The sequence below is a fragment of the Staurois parvus genome, unplaced genomic scaffold (assembly GCF_062004578.1).
Source record: "Staurois parvus isolate SC_StPar_1 unplaced genomic scaffold, SC_StPar_1.0 ptg000116l, whole genome shotgun sequence".
NCBI classification, from domain to species: Eukaryota; Metazoa; Chordata; class Amphibia; order Anura; family Ranidae; genus Staurois; species Staurois parvus.
This window is the reverse complement of record NW_028317912.1, coordinates 4,247,144-4,269,198: the sequence shown is the minus strand read 5'-3', so window position 1 is coordinate 4,269,198 and position 22,055 is coordinate 4,247,144.

Below are 22,055 nucleotides of genomic sequence, written 5' to 3'. Positions count from 1 at the left end.
GCACGTCACATCTCAGTTGTAGATCGGTTAGCCCTTCAGTCACGAGTTTGGTGAGAAGGTCTGGGGTCTGACGCCGCGATCGTGACAAGGCTCATCATATTTTTAGATGCAGAGGAATAGTTAAACGCTACAGGGACCTGGTCCTATATTTCTTCAGGGACCACTGCATAAGTCATATGACCTTTGACTGTTGATGTTTAGTAGAAAGCAAAAAACCCTTCAATATGTCTACTAAAGGCTCAGACCGCAAACAAAAAGATGCAAAGGAACTCTAATGAAAAAAAGTGACTTTGAGTATAGCATTCAAGAATGAATCACATAGAATGTAAAAATGTTTAAAAAAAATTATTAGTTACGATAGATAAAATATATACAGGCAAAAACTTCCTCATATGAGGAAAAATTGATTTAGGGTGCACCAACAAAGTATGTATTGATCCTTGACCCACATTATAATAATACTAGCTTAGAAGATTCCTAAGAAAAACTATCGACCATTCCATACAGCCCTTGGGCTACTTGTTTTTAATAAAACAGGATATAGTTACTTCTTTTTCAGTAATCCCACTAAAGGCTTTCACAGCAGATAACAGAGCAGAAAATGGATATGAAGTAAAGTGAAATACTGCTATCTCCTGTTCAGAATGTAATGTGAACACAAAGCTACCAAATAAAGGAAAGACGCAGTCATTCTTTACCCCCCCCAACCTCACAGGCCTGGAGGCAGCTGCAGCCCCTATAAAACAAAGAATGCTAGCACCATTGATTTCTAACTCAAGAAGAGCAGTAGTTTAAGGTTTCCATTCATCCCAGTTTCCTGGGGACAATCCCCATTTTTAAAGTTCTGTCCCTAGGAGATGAGCATCCCTGGCATGTCCCCAAGTACAGGGTGGTTACCCCAATATGGAGTTGCTGTCCACGGTAGTGAATCACACATGCACAGCAATCCTCAGAAGATGGGCTGGCTTTCTTTCTCTGGCTACAGAGTCCAGCAGCCCTAAATTGGGGTGACCTGTGCAGTGTAATGTTTTCATTTCACTGGCTCTTGGCTGGAGACAGGAACATGAGAAAAGTTTCCCTCTCCAGGTGGAGTCATGTGATGGGCAAAATACCACTACTTTCTAGTGTTACTCAACTTACTTGTTACTGAACCCTGATCTCTGCTGTCCATTAGATACTCCTGACCTTTTTTTTCTGCCTGTCACTTACTCCCGAACCCTGCACTATGTGCGTTACTTACTCTTGACCTCTGCACCCTGTGAGTCACTTACTCCTGCCCACTGTAAAAAAATCTGGGCGGCTGCACAAATCCTGACGCCTGACCCCTGTAAAAAATTAGAGCAGCTGTACCCCGAGAAGGGACCCTCTTTATTGTAGTATCAAAACAACATAAAAACAGTAACCAAACCCTTGTGGGGGATCAGAGGAGTGTCAGCATGTTTCACGCTGCTTTACCACTTAATAATGACATGTGTGAGATCTGTCTCAGCAGTCTGACCTGGAGCAGCGGTGCTTTGTCTGTATTCTGTCTGTTACTCCTGACCTCTGTATTCTGTCTGTTACTCCTGACCTCTGTATTCTGTCTGTTACTCCTGACCTCTGTATTCTGTCTGTTACTCCTGACCTCTCTTCGCTGTTCATCACTTACTCCTGACCTCTGCACGCTGTATTTTACCACACTGTAACCAAATTAATTTTGTATTTGTTTTTTTTTTAATCAGATTGAGCTTTAGTTTGGTTTTTGCATATAAAGAAAAAAAAGATTGGGCAAAAAAACTGTTTCCCTTAGTTTCTGTTATAAAACCTATATAAAAATGCCTGAACAAAATTAAACACCCTGAAATAACCTTTTTTATGAAAAGTGTAGACCTCAAAGTGATATGTTTTTGTTTTGTTTTTTGGAATGAAGAAACAAGCTGGTATTGAGGGGAATAAAATATGAAACTTGGTAATGGTGCACTAGATACATTAAAGCAATTTTAAAGGTTAATTTATTGTGGGTGTCTATACTTACCTTCTGTGTGCAGTGGTTTTGCACAGAGCAGCCTGGATCTTTCTCTTCTTGGGTCCCCCATCAGTGCTCCTGCCCCCCCCCCCCCTCCAATCAGGTGCCCCCACAGCAAGCAGCTTGCTATGAGAGCACCTCCATGTGTCCATTCACACACGGAGCCGCGGCTTGGCCTTGAACCCCCCCTCTCCTCATTGACTGACTGGCTGTGATTGACAGAAGCGGGAGCCAATGGCCAGTGAGGAGGCAGAGACCCGGGACAGCCGAGGCTGGATTACGATGAGAACACAGGTATGTATTGAGGGGGCTGGGGGCACTGCTGCACAAAGAAGGTTTTTTACCTTCATGCATAGAATGGTAAAAAACCTTGAGCCTTTACTACCACTTTAAATGAACAGGTCATACGCAGAGGGATCAAGAGATGAAGGGGTTAATGTGCAGGTCACATACAATGGTGAGGGTGGAGATGAAGGGGTTAATGTATAGATATGCAGGACAAGGGAGTTAAGGGGTCAACATATAAGTTATATCAGAGACAGGATGGAGCTGACATATACTGTAGAGGGGTGATTGACAGCAGGAGGGGTGGGTTACACTGTTTTAGTTCTGGATGACACTGATATTAGTTTCTTCTTGTTGTGAAGAGGAAGGCTTTCACTGATCATTGTGTGAGAGGAAAGTGAAAGTCAGCTGCTAACTCTAGCTGTTGTTAACATTAAGAGATGCTGTGATTGGTCACTGTGATCATGTGGTCAATATCCTTGGCACTGTACCTTCTGTTTGTAAACTGCAGTGTCCAATGGACAGTGCAATCACAGTTTAGTGCTTGTGCATGCTAGGGGGCATGCAAGAGCACTTTAAAAAATTAATGTGTAGCAGGAGGATAGCAAATGGATAACACCAGGGATTGAGTATCCAGGGAATATGCAGTTGTCTAAGGGGATCAGGATGGATTTTTTTTCCCTATTGGCGCAAATTGTACCATGCATTATGTTTTTTAATCTTCATTTGGATCAACTGCGCATATAGGGTTCTGTACATGAAAGTTTTCTATTTATTTATTTTTTACCATTTGTTAACCTTCATGAACTTGAAGGATGATTCAGTAAGAAAAACTTTAAAACGTATCCTATGTTAGCAGTATTCTTTTATGTTCTATTACTGTAACTCAGTGTTCCTTTAAAGGTGTGTTTGGCTGATAATCACATACAAGGTCATGGTGTAGCTGCTTATTTGACTGGTATGAGAGTGGGAACACCTATTTAAAGGATTCTCAGTATGTGAAGTATGGTAATGCCTAAGTAGGTGTGAACGTGTTATTGTGCCTTTTGTGTCTGTAATAGGTCAAAACAGGTGAACTTTTTAATGGTTAACTCAACTTTTCCATAAACTGTCATAATGTACAACAGGATAGCAAAACATCCAATGTGTAAACTATATGAATTCCTTGTCTTCTTCTCTTATGCCTATACTCCAGAAATTTGCCCACGGAGCATTTTTGAATGTTGATAAGGCTTCATTCACATGGCCGTAGAGGGACTTGCAGAGCCTGCATAGTGATATCCGCAGGAACTGCTGCTCCAATGTATAGCCACCCACTGAAATGCATTAGAGGAGACGGATGTATGTGGTTGTGCACATCTGGAATATGTGCCTTGATGTAGGCTCCAAGGGAGAATGTCACCAGCACACCGAGGATCACTAATAGGAGTCCAAAAGTTTTAATGAACAATCACATAGTTACAGCCAGGCAATGTTTCGGAGTCTCGCAGGACCCCTTCATCAGGCATACCTGATGAAGGGTGTAGCAAGTGAGCATACAGAGATGGAGGCGGTCATCCATCTTGCTAAAGATCCTCCATCTTGTATCATTTCTACTCCCAAATCAGCTTCCCTCCAATTTCCCCCCTCCCTCAGAAATGTGGTCTGTATGATGCCAGAGATCACAGGCACAGTGGGAGAGCTCCAGGGTTATAAATCCCACACTAGCTGGTGCCTGGGTGTCTGTTTGCTTCTCAATCTGGGATATCGTAAAACCATAAACCAGTCCTTCACTAAGCTTAAAAGACATTCCAGCTAGTTGTAAAACAGACTCACATTTAAAAATCCCCTTTTCCATATAATTTTATATCTGGAGATATGGAAGACTTACAAGGAAACCAGGCATATATTCAGATCGGTCACTTTAATACAAGTCGGCTGATATATTACACCCCCTAGATGAAATCTACAGGAGAGCAGAAAATAATATCTCCTTAACCGTCCCAAGCAGGTATGTCATATTTAATATCTAGACATTCAGCAGATGCTTCTGCATATTAATCTACTAGTGGCAAGGCTGCTACATACACCGAGGGTAAATTATAAATCATGATATAAACTGGGAGTAATTGGGTCTCTGCCTGCAACACCCTCCCCAAATGAGGCTTCAAGGAGACACCCAGCTGAGTTCCTAGAAAGGCTGTGATGCTTGGAGCAGAGAGTTAAGTTAAGTGGAGTAGGTCATGTTGAAGTTGAGGAATCCTCCCTTTTAACATCGGAATCAACTTTGGGAGATAAGGCACCCTTTTGGCTCAGGAAACTTAACCCAGGACTTTTGGCAAGTACTCTATCTCTCTAAACTTCTTTCTGTTATCTCTTTGCTGTGTTATTGCTCTCTGTATTTATATATATATATTGGCTACATCTTTTCCTGTAAATACTTTTATTGCACCATTTTGACCTTTTTAGCAATAAATCTTATTTTCTGAAAAGTGTTGAACTGTTTCTAAAGCTCTTTATTGCAAACTAAGAATCCCTGTCTCTGAAGAGCGCTACTGTGTGTTTTAAATGTCTGCATACATCTGTCTGCGGTGACATTGTGTATACAAACGATTATTCAAACATCATAGTGTTATTGCTAATATTGCCGAGTTATTAGCTGGAAAATCTTTGTGCAGGGTGCAGCTGGGCGTTGCATTGTTACGCACGTGACAGCGCGGTTTTATATTGGCTAGTTCTTCGGTCACGAGTTTGGTGAGAAGGGCTGGGGTCTGATGCCACGATCGTCACAAAGGGGTCCTGCAAGACTCTGAAACGTTGCCTTGCTGTAACTATGTGACCGTTCATTAAAACATTTGGACCCATATTGGTGATCCTTGGTGTGCTGGTGGCATTCTCACTTTCTGATTCTGTTCGGTTCCAGCCAACAGTCGCTGCAGCACCCACTTATACACACAGCCATTTTTAACACAGGAACGTGTGCGTTTGGATTGTACACTTGATGTAGGCTCCAAGCTCACACTACCTCCAAAGTACACTACCACACTTATGTATCTCAATGGCTAGCTGTATGCAGCGGCTGGGGGCCCTGGGCATGTCATTACACAGACTGCACACCATACAGACCCCTGTATGGCCCTGTTAATTAAAGCAGTAGTAAACTTTAAAAAAATTAAACATTTTCTGTGGTCCTCAACATTGCCTGTTTCTTTGTGCTTCTTCAAAAGAGTTTGAACAGCATATCCTGAAGCCCCAGTCTGCAATCAAATCTTTGGGAGAGACCTTGCTGATGCAGTATAACTTGTTGCTGTCCTCAGTCTTGCCACAGTGTATGACCTGTGACATGAAACTGTCTTCCACAATCTCACCTTAGTAGCAGAGTTTGGCTGTTCCTCGCCCTGTTTTAAGCCTCCTACACAGATGTTTCAGTTAATGATTGTGTTCAATCTACATATGAAATTGATGATATTTAACAACTGCTTGGTATAATTGGTTACTCATACCCCTGACTCTATTCTTACAAAATCCCTGACTTTGTGCAAGTGTAAGAATTTAAGCTGGTTTGATGCCAAAGGGTAGTCACACCAAATATTGATTTGATGTTTGCTCACTTTGCATTTTGAAAATTGAAAAAATAAACAAATAAAATACATATCCTGGAAAGCATTCTTACTTTACAGCATTTCTTCACACCTGCCTAACCCTTGTGCACAGTAATATATATATGATATATATATGTAATATATATATATATATATATATATATATGTTTGCTGTATATCATACACCAACTCCTGAGCCTCCCTTTTACTTAGTACCAGTACTTAAAATACAGGGCTAATAGGCAGCCATGGGAGTCAGGGGATGGGGCCATGCCTGACTTTAACAGAGGGAAAAAAAATTCAGATTAGTAGATCAACATAAAACTACACCTTAAACGGATTGTGAAGGCATTTTTAAAATTAAAATAATGAAAGATGTTATACTTCACTTCAAACGATAAAAGAGTATAATTCCCAGCTCAACTTACCAACCAGCTTGCAAACAAACCGAATCGTCCTGTCTAACAGTTTGTGTTAAAAACAGGGGTTTAGTTAGCACACATTTGCAAATACATGCGTAAGACGCAGAGACCATTCACAGTGTCCCAATATTGTGCAGTTCCTAACTCTATAAATTTTGAGAGCATCTATAGTAGAAGCACATGTTCGCAAGCTGGTTAGTAAGTTGAGCTGGGAGTTATTCTCTTTTGTTATCAAGAAAATACACTTGAGCAAGTATTTAGGTGGCGCAAACATTAAACTTCTGTTTCAATATATTTATTAAGAAAGTTTTGTTTTTAAGAATATGACAAGCTCAAAATACGCCCTCGCAGGGGCAGAGCAGAACAATAACACATAAACAGAGACATCCTGCGGACTTGTATTAGTCAAATAACGAAATGTCCAATGACATCAAGAAGGCATGGCAAAAAGCCGAACCAAAGAGCAGCAGTAATCCAACATAATATCGGAAAAGAAGAGAAAAGAAAAAAGGTTAGAAGTTAAGAAAAAGAAAATAAAACAAAAGGGAATCATAAAGAAAACATGAAAGAAGGGAAACTAGAGGGATCATGGATTCGGGGCTATCACAGGCAGTGACTATAGGAGGCCATAACTAGTAGGAGGCAGGGATGGCAAGGAATAACGTATCCAAGGTTCCCAAACCTTAAGGAATCTAGGATGAGAATCATGAAGAATGCTAGACATTTGTTCATTGAACAACATAGCATTCATCTGGGTCTTCACCCCCCTGGAAGATTACCGAAGGGGTTCTCCAAGCTTGAGCTATCGAACGTTTGGCCAAAAATGAATAGGTAGATGCCAATTTCTGCTGAGACCTAGACAGACCCATAATTGGGCAATGCAAGAGGGCCACCTTTGCATTCCTACGGACCGTAATATGAAATAGCGTTTGTAGTAAACCAAAAACCCTAGACCAGAAACCTATCAATCGCGGGCACGACCACCAAATGTGTAAGACGTCCCCGCGTAGACCACAGTTCTGGAAACATACATCAATCTTCTGTGCAAAAACTCTACAAAAAATATAATAGTGAATAAAAATATTCAACACAGAGAAAATTACAATAATTACTTATAATTATATTCCAAAAGAAAAGTCCAAACAAATCAGTCCACAGGATAATCACAACATGAGAAGAACTTGTGCAGAATGAGTGAATACGTAAATATATGTGAAGTGCCCCCCTCTCAGGTGTGCACTCACCAGAAATTGTTGCCTCCCACTCTCATGGTTGGCACACTAGGCTTTAATAGACGATTTTCAAGAGATGAATCAGACCACTGTGATATTTTATTCTCCTTATATCTTGAAAAACAAGAATCCCAGGACAGGTACTCCTGAACTCCATTATACAAATTCCTCCTCCTAATACTCCATACTCAATTTATCATGTAAGAGAAAAAAATGAGAAAGCCCCAAATGGTGCAGTACCAACTAAATGATTCTTTATTGCCAGAATAGAGTGCCACTTACAAGATGTAAATGAATAAAAAGCCCAAATATGTTATCTTGAATAAGCTCTTAGAATGAAGAAAGCCGTATCAGTGCTCTCAGCACCACCGGCCCTTGATCTCTGACACTCCCGCGTCACTTCAGGTTCCAGTCAGATTCACTTTTGGTCGCCCCAGCCACGCCCTGACACGTTTCGTCACTTCCGACTTAATCATAGGGGATGGCTGTGCAGTGCGGCGTACCACCTTTATAGTGTGCTCAATTGATACAACGAGGCCACTTATAGGACGACGTTGTAAATCTCTTCTTACAGGAACTTCCACCCACAACCTGGTGGAAACATCGTTCCATACACCTAAAACAAGAGGGCAAACTGACTGGAACTACTTATTTTTTATAGAGTTTTTGCACAGAAGATTGATGTATGTGCCACCTAAATACTTGCTAAAGTGTTATTTCTTGATAATTTGTTTATTTTTAAAGTGGCAGCATAGTTTATGTGGTTACACACAGACATTATTCAATAGTGATAAGTATCACTTATTTATATATTCAGTGCAGTTGTTGGTTATACACCTTCATCACTTTTACATTCTCTTTTGTTGTTTGACATACGTCACCCTTCCATGTGCTCCTTGCTGTGAAAGCCAGTTATAGACTGGGGCAGTGGCCATTTTTTGTATTGTTGATATGCTGGTGAGGGGGTGCACTGGACACCTTAGCTGCCATTGTGCTATATTCTGGGTGTCCAGTGCGCTCCTGTACCTTTAAGGAGGGGTGGGCTCCTTCAGGCTCACCTGCCCACAGTCTATACATTTATACATGTGCTTCTACTATGGAAGCTCTCAAAATTTATAGAGTTAGGAATTGCAGAATATCGGGGTTCCATGAAGGGGCTCTGCAACTTATGCATGTATTTGCAAATGTGTGTAAACTACACCCGTTTTGTCACACCTACTGTTAGACAGAAACATTCAGTTTGTTGGCAAGCTGGTTGGTAAGCTGAGCTGGGAATTTTTCACTTTTATTTTTTGACATGTGTCGCCCTTCCATGTGCTCCTTGCTGTGAAGGCCAGTTATAGATTAGAGCAGAGGCCATTTTTTGTAAAGATGTTATACTTACCTGTTCTGTGCAATCGTATTGCAGAGTTGTTCCTGGCCTCCTCTTCTGGGCTCTCCATTCCTCCTCTTTTGCATGTACTCCCTCAGAAAGCTACATTCTATGGGGGCACACACATAGACACACACAGCATGGCCCAGCCACACCCCCATCTCCATCCTCACAGGATTTGACTGACAGCAGCGGGAGCCAATGGCTCCCGCTGCTGTCTGTGTCCCCTGTGAGAAGAGAAAGAGAAGAGGAGCGCTGCTGCAGAGGGGACCCGAGTAAGGACCTGAGTAAGTGTTTGGGGGAGGGGGAGAATTTTTTTTTACATTAATGCAGAGAATGCATTCAGTTAAAAAACCTTTGCCTTTAGAAGCACTTTCAGCAATCGACTTCTCAGCTTCTTGTTTATATATTGTGCATCTGTGGTTGCAATTCTACAAGCCACCACTTGGTGTCTCCAGGAGCATCAAGCAATGCAGGACAATACCCAACCTGCAAGATCTGAAATGACAATAAAGGCAATAATAAAATGTGTTCTGCTTCTATAATACATGAAATAGTAAACAGCTATATTTTTTGTCAGTTGCTAGGGAATGTGCTCACAAAATACACTGCGTGATATTACTGTGTTTCTATTTCAGGCTTCTTACCTGATTCCCATTTTCCATAGAAAATATTATTAATAATAATAATAAGGATTTGCATATTGCCAACAGTTTGCATGGCGCTTTACAAAATAAAAGGAGACAGAACAGTTACAACACAATTTAAGACAAGAGAGTAAGGAGGGCTCTGCTCGCAATCTTAGAGCATGCAATCCACCCACAACAGCTTTATTACCTAAAGAGAAAACATGATTTCTGCATTTTTTCTGCCCTTATTCTTTGAAACTGAGCATTTGCTCTTCTGTACACATTGTACAAAAATATAATCATGTGAAATAATTCAAGTAAACCTTTTCTCAAGCAATATGAGAGCTACCATTCTGAAAATATTAGGGTGCTTTCACACTACCGCATTGCGGTTTGGCTGCAGTGCAGTGTACCTGAGGTTTTCATGCAGGTTGCCTGCGCTTTCCCATAGACTGCCATTAGGTTGGGTGTTTTTGGTGCTTTTTTCCCATAGACTGCCATTAGGTTGGGTGTTTTTGGTGCTTTTTTCCCATAGACTGCCATTAGATTGGGTGTTTTTGGTTGGTGCTTTATTCCCATAGACTGCCATTAGGTTTGGTGTTTTTGGTGTTTTTTTTCCCATAGACTGCCATTAGGTTGGGTGTTGTTGGTGCTTTTTTCCCATAGACTGCCATTAGGTTGGGTGTTTTTGGTGCTTTTTTTCCCATAGACTGCCATTAGATTGGGTGTTTTTGGTTGGTGCTTTATTCCCATAGACTGCCATTAGGTTGGGTGTTTTTGGTGCTTTTTTCCCATAGACTGCCATTAGGTTGGGTGTTTTTGGTGCTTTTTTTTCCCATAGACTGCCATTAGGTTGGGTGTTTTTGGTACTTTTTTCCCATAGACTGCCATTAGGTTGGGTGTTTTTGGTGCTTTTTTCCCATAGATTGCCATTAGGTTGGGTGTTTTTGGTGCTTTTTATTCCAATAGACTGTCATTAGGTTGGGTGTTTTTGGTGCTTTTTTCCCATAGACTGCCATTAGGTTGGGTGTTTTTGGTGCTTTTTTCCCATAGACTGCCATTAGGTTGGGTGTTTTTGGTGCTTTTTTCCCATAGACTGCCATTAGGTTGGGTGTTTTTGAAGCTTTTTTCCCATAGACTGCCATTAGATTGGGTGTTTTTTGTTGCTGCTTTATTCCCATAGACTGCCATTAGGTTGGGTGTTTTTGGTGCTTTTTTCCCATAGACTGCCATTAGGTTGGGGTTTTTTGGTGCTTTTTTCCCATGGACTGCCATTAGGTTGGGTGTTTTTGGTACTTTTTTCCCATAGACTGCCATTAGGTTGGATGTTTTTGGTGCTTTTTCCCATAGACTGCCATTAGGTTGGGTGTTTTTGGTGCTTCTTTCCCATAGACTGTCATTAGGTTGGGTGTTTTTGGTGCTTCTTTCCCATAGACTGCCATTAGGTTGTGTGTTTTTGGTGCTTTTTTCCCATGGACTGCCATTAGGTTGGGTGTTTTTGGTGCTTTTTTTTCCAATAGACTTCCATTAGGTTGGGTGTTTATGGTGCTTTTTTCCCATAGACTGACATTAGGTTGGATGTTTTTGGTGCTTTTTTCCCATAGACTGCCATTAGGTTGTGTGTTTTTGATGCTTTTTTCCCATAGACTGCCATTAGGTTATGTGTTTTTGGTGCTTTTTTCCCATAGACCGACATTAGGTTGGGTGTTTTTGGTGCTTTTTTCCCATAGACTGCCATTTGGTTGTGTGTTTTTGATGCTTTATTCCCATAGACTGCCATTAGGTTGGGGTTTTTTGGTGCTTTTTTCCCATGGACTGTCATTAGGTTGGGTGTTTTTGGTACTTTTTTCCCATAGACTCCCATTAGGTTGGATGTTTTTGGTGCTTTTTCCCATAGACTGCCATTAGGTTGGGTGTTTTTGGTGCTTCTTTCCCATAGACTGCCATTAGGTTGGGTGTTTTTGGTGCTTCTTTCCCATAGACTGCCATTAGGTTGTGTGTTTTTGGTGCTTTTTTCCCATGGACTGCCATTAGGTTGGGTGTTTTTGGTACTTTTTTTTCCAATAGACTTCCGTTAGGTTGGGTGTTTATGGTGCTTTTTTCCCATAGATTGACATTAGGTTGGATGTTTTTGGTGCTTTTTTCCCATAGACTGCCATTAGGTTGTGTGTTTTTGATGCTTTTTTCCCATAGACTGCCATTAGGTTATGTGTTTTTGGTGCTTTTTTCCCATAGACTGACATTAGGTTGGGTGTTTTCGGTGCTTTTTTCCCATAGACTGCCATTTGGTTGTGTGTTTTTGATGCTTTTTTCCCATAGACTGCCATTAGGTTATGTGTTTTTGGTGCTTTTTTCCCATGGACTGCCATTGGGTTGGGTGTTTTTGGTGCTTTTTTTTCCAATAGACTTCCATTAGGTTGGGTGTTTTTGATGCTTTATTCCCATAGACTGCCATTAGGTTGGGTGTTTTTGGTGCTTTTTTCCCATAGACTGCCATTAGGTTGGGGTGTTTTGGTGCTTTTTTCCCATGGACTGCCATTAGGTTGGGTGTTTTTGGTACTTTTTTCCCATAGACTGCCATTAGGTTGGATGTTTTTGGTGCTTTTTCCCATAGACTGCCATTAGGTTGGGTGTTTTTGGTGCTTCTTTCCCATAGACTGCCATTAGGTTGGGTGTTTTTGGTGCTTCTTTCCCATAGACTGCCATTAGGTTGGGTGTTTTTGGTGCTTTTTTCCCATGGACTGCCATTAGGTTGGGTGTTTTTGGTACTTTTTTTTCCAATAGACTTCCGTTAGGTTGGGTGTTTATGGTGCTTTTTTCCCATAGATTGACATTAGGTTGGATGTTTTTGGTGCTTTTTTCCCATAGACTGCCATTAGGTTGTGTGTTTTTGGTGCTTTTTTCCCATAGACTGCCATTAGGTTATGTGTTTTTGGTGCTTTTTTCCCATAGACTGACATTAGGTTGGGTGTTTTTGGTGCTTTTTTCCCATAGACTGCCATTTGTTTGTGTGTTTTTGATGCTTTGTTCCCATAGACTGCCATTAGGTTATGTGTTTTTGGTGCTTTTTTCCCATGGACTGCCATTAGGTTGGGTGTTTTTGGTGCTTTTTTTTCCAATAGACTTCCATTAGGTTGGGTGTTTATGGTGCTTTTTTCCCATAGACTGACATTAGGTTGGATGTTTTTGGTGCTTTTTTCCCATAGACTGCCATTAGGTTGGGTGTTTTGGGTGCTTTTTTCCCATGGACTGCCATTAGGTTGGGTGTTTTTGGTGCTTTTTTTCCCATAGACTTCCATTAGGTTGGGTGTTTTTGGTGCTTTTTTCCCATAGACTGCCATTAGGTTGGGTGTTTGGTGCTTTTTGCCCATAGACTGCCATTAGGTTGGGTGTTTTTGGTGCGTTTTTTTTAAAGCGCACCAAAAGTCTTGCATGCTTAATTTTTAGCACGCTTTCAGAAAACGCTCCAAAATTGCTCAATCTAATAGAAATCTATGGGCAATCGTGGCAAACCGCAGGAGCAGGAGCTTCTTTTGGACGACAAGCTTTGTGCAATGTGGTTTGCTGCTATGCCACGTGATAAATCACGCAACAATCAACGCATATCCACACTGTGTTTGAGGTGCCATTAAAAATAACTGGCACCCAAGCACGCATGGTGCATTTTGCCACAATTGCAATGTGATTTAGAATCTTGGACAGAATCACAGCAATTCTGCCCATGATCCCAAATCGACAGATCTGAATGGAGCCTTTATTGCTCATTTTGTGCATCAAATGTAAGTAATTGAACTAGGTGACTACTGCCTGTATGTTTATGACAAATAGGGTTGTTCAGGTCGAATGTTTTCTGATAAAAATCAGTGATAAATAGAAATAAAGCAGAACTAATTGGCTCTATGGTACTGGGGGGATTGCCTGACACTGACTTTGCAGGGCTGGAGTATCTTGTAAAAGTCAGAGGGTTTTGCAGCTGCTGGTCACAGGTGACATTTCAGCAGATGGACTTTTTATTTTTCCTAGCATTCGGCTACTATTTTGGCCTGGCACAGACCGCAGACATATAAAACAGGCAGAACATATGGAAAAGTCTCATCTTAAACACAAATACTGCCTCCGCACCTGACACCAGCAATAAAGCATGCTGTATTTCAGACAGGATCATTGACCTTAGAGCAGATTTGGATCCTGTTAGTGGGACACTTTTACTGGACCAACAAGTTACATAGTAACAGCCGTATTATACAGATGACAGATGGAATGGTTTTGTGGGATTCAAAAAGATATCTATTTCTGGATGCAGTAACAGAGCGTCCAATAGCCATACCCAGCTGAAAGAAGACACATAAAACTCATCACACACCTTACAATCTGACCACACAATCTTCTATAGATCTACCAACAATGATATAAGGCACAGTCTACCTGAATGGATGCAGACAGATTGTATCGTTAATGTGTATCTAATCCCAAAGCCAAAATGTAATCATTTGCAGCTTATCAATTCTTATATGTGATGGCTGCATTAAGTTTTTGTAGACTTTTTTTCACCTGGTGATCTATCTAGTAAGTCTGTTGTTTTTAAATTTACTTTAAAGGGAAACTTCTCTCTCTCAATCAACATGAACAATTTAAATCCTTATGCTTCTAGAGTTAAAGTGTTACTAAACCCACAACAGTGAAATCAGTCTGTATATGCAGTAAAGTATGCTTTTTATACTCACTGTGGAACCTAAGGGGTTAATTCTCTGCATTGTGTAAAAATGCTGTTTGATCCTTTCTGCTTTGATCCTCCCCTTCTTCCAGTTCTCTTATCCCCTGATAAGACATATAGTGTGGAGTAATTCTGCACATGCTCAGTTTAGTGTGTATTGCTAAAGTTTTTTTTTTCCTTGGAGAATGCTTGTGATGAGCACAGGGCCAATCAGCACTGTCCAGACAGAGGTCAGGGGTGCTGCATCCTCCTAGGGCAGAATGAAAACTCCTCCTACAAGCTTTAACATGTGCTTGGCTGAACACTGATAAAAGTCACAAGACTGCTCTAACTGCTGATGAGAAAAGGTATTTACCAGTTTATATTTACTAAAATGAGTGTATTTCCATGTTCTTTGTACTGTGGGGGACCAGATAGAGTGAATGCAGGTCCTGAGTTTAGTAACACTTTACTAAATAGGAAGGTATGCTATTGTTTTAAACTTTTTTTCATTTCTTCATTTGCTTCTTGGTTTCTGGCCTTGGCCAAAATGATGTCATACATCCCAGGAGTCTTCATGGACATTTTTTTTTAATCTAGAGGAGGGGAGGGGGGGCTTTCTCAGCTAAGCACACCCTCTTGTCTGCATGCCTGAGCTAAGGGGAAATGGATTCCAGGAAGCAAATGTTACAAGAATCATCTGCCCTTGCTCAAGATGGCCATGGCTAAAAATGCTAGGGGGGGGGGGGGTGATTTTTAAATTGATTTTTCAACTAAATAAAGCAGGAAGACATGGATGGATGGATGAGTGTGCTTTGAATATTTAGGCTTCATGCACACTAACTTTTAAATAAGCTCCTAGCAGTGGTTTTTTTCTGCCTCTAGAAGCAAATAGTGTTATCCTAGGTGTCTATGCACACTATTGTAGCTAGAAGTGTTTTTAACCGCTTCCATACCGGGCACTTTGACCCCCTTCCTGCCCAGGCCATTTTTCAGGTTTCAGCGCTCTCACACTTTGAATGACAATTGCGCGGTCATACAACACAGTACCCAAACTAAAATTTTATAATTTTCTTCACACAACTAGAGCTTTCTTTTGGTGGTAATTAATCACCGCTGGGGTTTTTATTTTTTGCTAAATTAACAAAAAAAGACTGAAGATTTTGAAAAAAAAAACACGTTTTTCTTTGTTTCTGTTATAAAGGTTTGCAAATAAATAATTGTTCTTCATAAATTTAGGCCAAGATGTATTCTGCTACATGTCTTTGGTGAAAATAACCCAAATTAGTATTTAATATTTAGTCTGCAGGAAAGTTATAGAGTTCACAAACTATGGGATATATCTGAATATTGATCAATCCTGAAGTACTGACTGCCAATCTAATTTCTTGAGGTCCAAGAATGTCAGAACAGTACAGATATCCCCCAAATGACCCCTTTTTGTAAAGTAGACAGTCCGACGTATTTTATAAGAGGCATGGAGAGTTTTTTGAAGTTGCCATTTTTTTGTCAATTTTTCAGAAAATGAAAAAATTAAAACAATAATTTTCACTATTTTTTTTTACATACTGTCACCAGTGTAGTACAGCGTCATCATATAACTGGCATGGTGGTGATCAGTGACATTGACTGGTGACAGAACGAAAAAAAAAATTATAATTTTTTTAAGAAATTTTTTAAATTTTTTATTAGTTTTAATTTTTTATTAATTTTTTTCTCTTTTTTTAAGATTTTGTTTTCATATTTCACTATGACCAGAGTAGTATAATGTTACCATAGCAATATTGTACTACTTTGGGGAAGTGATCAGTATTTTTTTTTTTTTTTACACAACTTGCTTATGGCAAAGTATTACTTTGCTATAAGCAAGCATTTACCTGAATGACATCGATTCATTCAGGGGGCTTAGCTGTGATTTGGTCACAGCTAATCACATGACACAGATGGGCTGTGATTGGCCATCTGTGTCATGTGATTAGCTGTGACCATTCACAGCTAGACACACTAGTAAACAATGGATGGCATGGAAGGAAGCCATCCATTGTATACAACTTTCATGTGACCTGCTGTGATTGGTCACAGCAGGTCACATGGTACTGGAAACGGGGCCGGTACACAATCTGTCATCGGCCGTATCCAAGGTACACGGCCGGTGACAGATCGCTCCATAGAACGGCCCTGCGGACAGGCAAACTACGCATGACTGAAGTGAAAGCCTTTTGGCGTCCACCCGGAGGGACGAGGTGTTCGCCCGGCCGCCATCTGGCTATAGGCCGGGCAGCAACTGATTAAAGATTCAGCTTCTAGGGGCAGAAAAAAATTTTTTTGTTGCGTATTTGGGAGTGATTTGCCAGCAGAAAAAATGCTAAATGCTCCTAATCCTGCGAATCGTTGCTAAAAGCCGGCTTTCAGTGTTTTTTTTTTTATGGCTTGTTGTTAAGGAGCGGGCTGGCCGCAGTGTCCTTTGCATGCACAGGAGTTCATTAATCTCCGAAATTTGTATCCCGAGCTGCATGTGTGCAGCTCATTGTACAGGGCACACAGGCAGGTAAAAAAATAGTATGTATATTTTGCATTTAACCACTTGACCTCCGGAAGATTTTACCACTGTCATGACCAGAGCACTTTTTTGTTTTTTTTTTACTATTCAGCACTGTGCTACTTTAACTGGAACTTGCTCAGCAACAAATTAAATTTATCCAATACCCAAATGAAATTTATATCTTTTTTTAACACAAATAAACTTGTTTTGAGTTGTATTTATGTAAATGAAAGATACAAACATTTTTGAAAAAAAAAAGTTTTTCTTAGTTTATGTTATAAAATTAATAATCATCTTTCTTCATAAATTTAGCCCAAAATGTATTCAGCCACATTTCTTTGTAAAAATAATCCAAATCAGCATATATATTTTTTAGTCTGTGTGAAAGTCTACAAACTATGGTATATATTTATGAAAATTGATCAGTGCTGATGTACTGACAGCCTCTCATTTCTTGAGGCCCCTAAAATGTCAGGACAGTACAACTTCCCGCCAAATAGGCCTCTTTTTGGAAAGTAGGTATTTAGTAAGAGCAAGTTTTGTGAGTTTTTTTGAAAATGAAGAAATAAAATTTAAAAAAATGTTTTCACAATTTGTTTTTTTTTACTACAGTGCAGTACAGAGTCATCATATGTAGCAGTTATCAGGGATACTGACTAGTGACAGTATTTAACCACCTCCCATCTGCCCGTTGTAAATAAATGGCCAGACAGTGGCAGTGCAGGGGTGGGTGGCCATTTACAAACAGCTTCTCCGCCCCCTGCTTGTGAGAGCTCCCTGGGAGCGCGCAGCACCACAATACAGTGCCTGCTGTGTCCTCCGGACACAGTGAAACACCGATCGTTGTACGGGACCTCTGTGCGAAGTCCTGATCATGTGATCACTGATTGGCCAATCAGTGATCACATGCAGAGTAGTAAGCAAGATGTCACTTCTGACATCATTGCTTACTACGTGTGAAATCTGTGAATGATTACAGAGGTCACATGGTAAAAGGCTATTCACAACAGCCTTGTACCATGTGACAAGCTGTGACCAATCACAGCTCACACAGTAATTCTCAATGGCTGCAAGAATGCAGCCAGAGAGAAGGAGAAATGCTTGCTTTTACAGTCTTTATGGGTGTAAAATCGCTCAATGTAAAAAAACAAATCTTCATCACCCCCCACAAGTAGTACAGTGTCACCATGGTGACACTGTACTGCTAGGGTGACAGTATGTAAAAAAAAAACCAAAAAATCCCCAATAAATAGTAATATAAAAAATAAAAATTAAAAAAAAAATTGTAATTATAATTTTTGGTTATAAACTAGTTTGGGTTATTTTTGTATGATGAAATATTTGCAAAATTTTATAAGAAAAACACTTTTTTTCAAAATGTTTGGACTTTTTCATTTATATAGCAAAAAAAAATAAAAATCCCAGTTGTGAATAAATACCACCAAAATAAAGCTTTATCTCTCTCAAAAAAATGCTAAAAGATTCATATGGGTACAGTGTTGCATGACTGAGCAATTGTCATTCAAAGCGTGATAGCGCTGAAAGCTGAAAATTGGCCTGGGCAGGAAGGGGGTGAAAGTGTCCAGACTTGAGGTGGTTAAAAAAACAAAACAAAATAACTAATTTAACCACCTCCCGCCCACCATATAGTCCAATGACGGGAGCAAGGTGGTTCTTTCGTTCTGGGAGGATGTCATATGATGTCCTCCCATTCTCACCGCACATGCCCCTCAGACACAGCGGATCACAGCGGCCGAAGATGTCGACTCAGTCATGTGATCAGCTGTGTCCAATCACAGCTGACCACATGTAAACAGGGAAATTCCAGTTATTAGCATTTCTCTCCTCTCGAGCTGTCACGCTGACAGCTCGTGAGGAGAGGAGAGCCAGTAATCGGCTTTCCGCGGAGGGGACATGTACACTGATCATCAGGGCACTGATGATCAGTGTGCACTGATGATCAGTGAAGCCCCAGCAGTGCCACCTGTCAGTGTCCATCAGTGCCTTGTGTCAGTGCTCATCAGTGCCTCGTGCCAGTGCTCATCATTGCCACATCAATGCCACATATCAGTGCCTACCAGTGCACATCAATGCCACATATCAGTGCCCATCTGAGCTGCCTTTCAGTGTCACCCATCAGTGCCAGTCAGTGCCACCTATCAATGCCAATCAGTGCCACCTATCAGTGCTGCCAATCAGTGCCACCTATCAGTGCCAGTCAGTGCCGCCTGTCAGTGCTGCCTATCAGTGCGCATCAGTGCTGCCTATCAGTGCCTGTCAGTGCCGCCTATCAGTGCCAGTCAGTGCCGCCTAACAGTGCCAGTCAGTGCCGCCTAACAGTGCCAGTCAGTGCTGCCTATCAGTGCCGCCTGTCAGTGCCAGTCAGTGCCAGTCAGTGCCACCTATCAGTGCTGCCTATCAGCGCCATATATCAGTGCCATGTATCAGTGCTGCCTTTCAGTCCCCATCAGTGATGGCTGTCAATGCCCATCAGTGCCACATACTAGTGCCTCCTCATCAGTGCCCATCAGTGCCACCTATCAGTGTCCATCAGTGCAGCCTATCAGTGCCCACCACCGCAGCCTCATTAGCGCATATCAGTGAAGGAGAAAAATCAATAATTTACAAAATTTTATAACAAAAACTAAGAAAAAACTTTTTTTTTCAAAATTTTCAGTGGTTTTTGGTTTGTTTAAGAAAAAATAAAAATCCCAGAGGTGATTAAATACCACCAAAATAAAGCTCTATCTGTCACAAAAAAATGATAAAAATTTCATATGGGTAAAGTGTTGCATGACTGCGCAATTGTCATTCAAAGTGCGACAGCACTAAAAGCTGGAAATTGACCTGGGCAGGAAGGGGGTGTAAGTGCCCTGTAGGCTAGCGGTTAAATAACTTTTATTTCATTTTTAAATTTTCTTCTTTTCTTTAACATTTTTTTTTGTTTTTTTTACGTACTATCACCGTGACACTGTACTGCTCTGGGGGCTTGTGGGGTAATAAGGTAATCACTGTTATAGGCAATAGTCGTAACTCTCATTACACCGTTAAAACACAGTGGTCATAGAATCACACTGCCAGTGTGCATGTGTTAAGCAACATATTAGTACTTGCTTAGCCTGTAACTTCCATCCGCCCACAGCAAATGTACTGTGCGCGGGCAGCAAGTGGTTAAAATCCTGCCTGTTTACCAGTAGTTTTTTTTATTTCCAGCTCAGCTTCAATTTGTTAATTGCTTATGTAAAGTCCATGTAAATCTACTAGTCCATCTAACGCTACCCTTTCCACAGACTGACAATGCTGCTGTCTGAGGATAGATACTGTAGATTGCTTCACCATAGATATAGTGGAGGAGTGAGTGTAGCCACCCCAACACAGGAAATATATTACTGGCCAGATCACCAGATAAAAATAAAGGGGAAAAAAAGCATAAAGCTGTGCTTGCAATGTAAACATTCATATAAAAATTTCCAGTACATTTGATGTACAAAGATTGTATGGTGAGACTGTAATTTGTATGGTAAGCTTAAGTCACATATGTCAAATTTGTGGTGAAAGACCAAGACCCAAGCATATGTTCTAGACACAATACTGAATTGGTCAATACAGCAGTTTACGAGCTGATAGACATAAAAAAAAGCACCTGAAATAAAACCGACCCATAGGCATTATAGTTTCCCTTGAAATTCTAATTATATAACTAACCTAAGTCTAACAGCTGCCCTCATCCCCATGCAAGTTCAGTGGGCCACCCCCTCCAAGAGCTGCCTCGAACATCAGGCTGGTGTAGGGTTTAAGGAGGGAAGCCTCGCATGTGCATTTCCATTGACTTAGAGGAGGAACTGAGCACCGCCCGGCTCTACGTAGGCTCCTAAAATAGGTTACTCATGAACCTGGGTGTATGGATAGCATGGAGGAGGTAAGGGGGGCTGTCAGGCTTATGGTGGCCATACACACATCTGTGTTTTGATCAACTTCCCTTCCTATTGATTTAGACTCAATTTCGATCAGATTTGATCAAACTACCGTAAGTTGATTGGCCAGCGCAGAAAATTAATTATTGTTTTGCATCAATCAGCAGCATTGAGATACTTTGTGCAAGAACACAATCATATTTTGATCGATCAGATTATGAAATGACATGGTGGAAACAGATATGCGATTGATGACTTCTGATCATAAGCTTTGATCACTGTTTGTCACGTACCTGGTTGGGGAGCCTGACGTGGAGAGGAAGCGTCCTCTTACTGCTCCCGCTCGGAGCCCCTGATAGTGCGGCACCGAGCAAGGAGTGGCAAGAGTGCCGAGTGGGTCTTGAGATGACTGTAGGCAGCTGATGACCCAGAAGATCCGGATGCAGGCCAGGTGCGGATGCAGGAACGTGGGTACAGCAGCAGCAGGTAGGTATGGTGGCAACCAGGATACAGGCCAGGTGCAGATGCAGGAACATGGGTGCAGCAGCAGGTAGGTATGGCGGCAACTAGGATGCAGACCAGGTGTGGATGCAGGAGCGTAGGTGCGGCAGCAGGTAGGTATGGCGGTAACCAGGGTGCAGGCCAGGTGCGGGTGCAGGAACGTAGGTGCAGCAGCACATAGGTATAGCGGCAACCAGGATACAAGCCAGGTGCAGATGCAGGAACGTAGGTACAGCAGTGTCAGACAAGCCGGGTGAGGATCAACCAGGCAGATTAGGTACAAGGGAGCAGGCAAGTGGATAGTCAGGGATAAGCCGGGTTGGTGCAGGCGGAGTTCTTTATTAGTCAGGGTCAGATCAGATACAGGCAACAGAATAAGGTTATCAAGTACAGGACGTTGTAGACCAGAAGGCATAGGCTAAACCGTGTTGGTGATTTAAATAGCCTGCCTTGCGGTGACATGTACACTAGTGCGCATGTGCGTAACTGCACGCTCCCGCGCATGCGCACTCGCTCCGCCGTGTCTGACAGGGATTCGGCGCATAGATGCGCGTCGGTGAGGAAGTGATCCCTGATAGTGCCCCCTCTCTAAGGGGAGCCTCGGATGCCCAACCGGACCATCTTCTCTGGATACCTGTATCTGAATGCGAAGATTAAGTCTTTAGCGTGGATGGTGGATTCCGGTTCCCATGAATTGTCTTCAGGTCCATATCCTTTCCATTTAATTAAATATTGGAGCTGGTTCCTTCTCTTCCTACAGTCAATAATCGTCTGTACCTCATATTCCTCTGCGCTGTTGATGATCACTGGCTCAGGTGGACCTAATTCCCGACCCGGAAAGGGGTTAGAGACTGAAGTTTTGAGCAATGATACATGAAA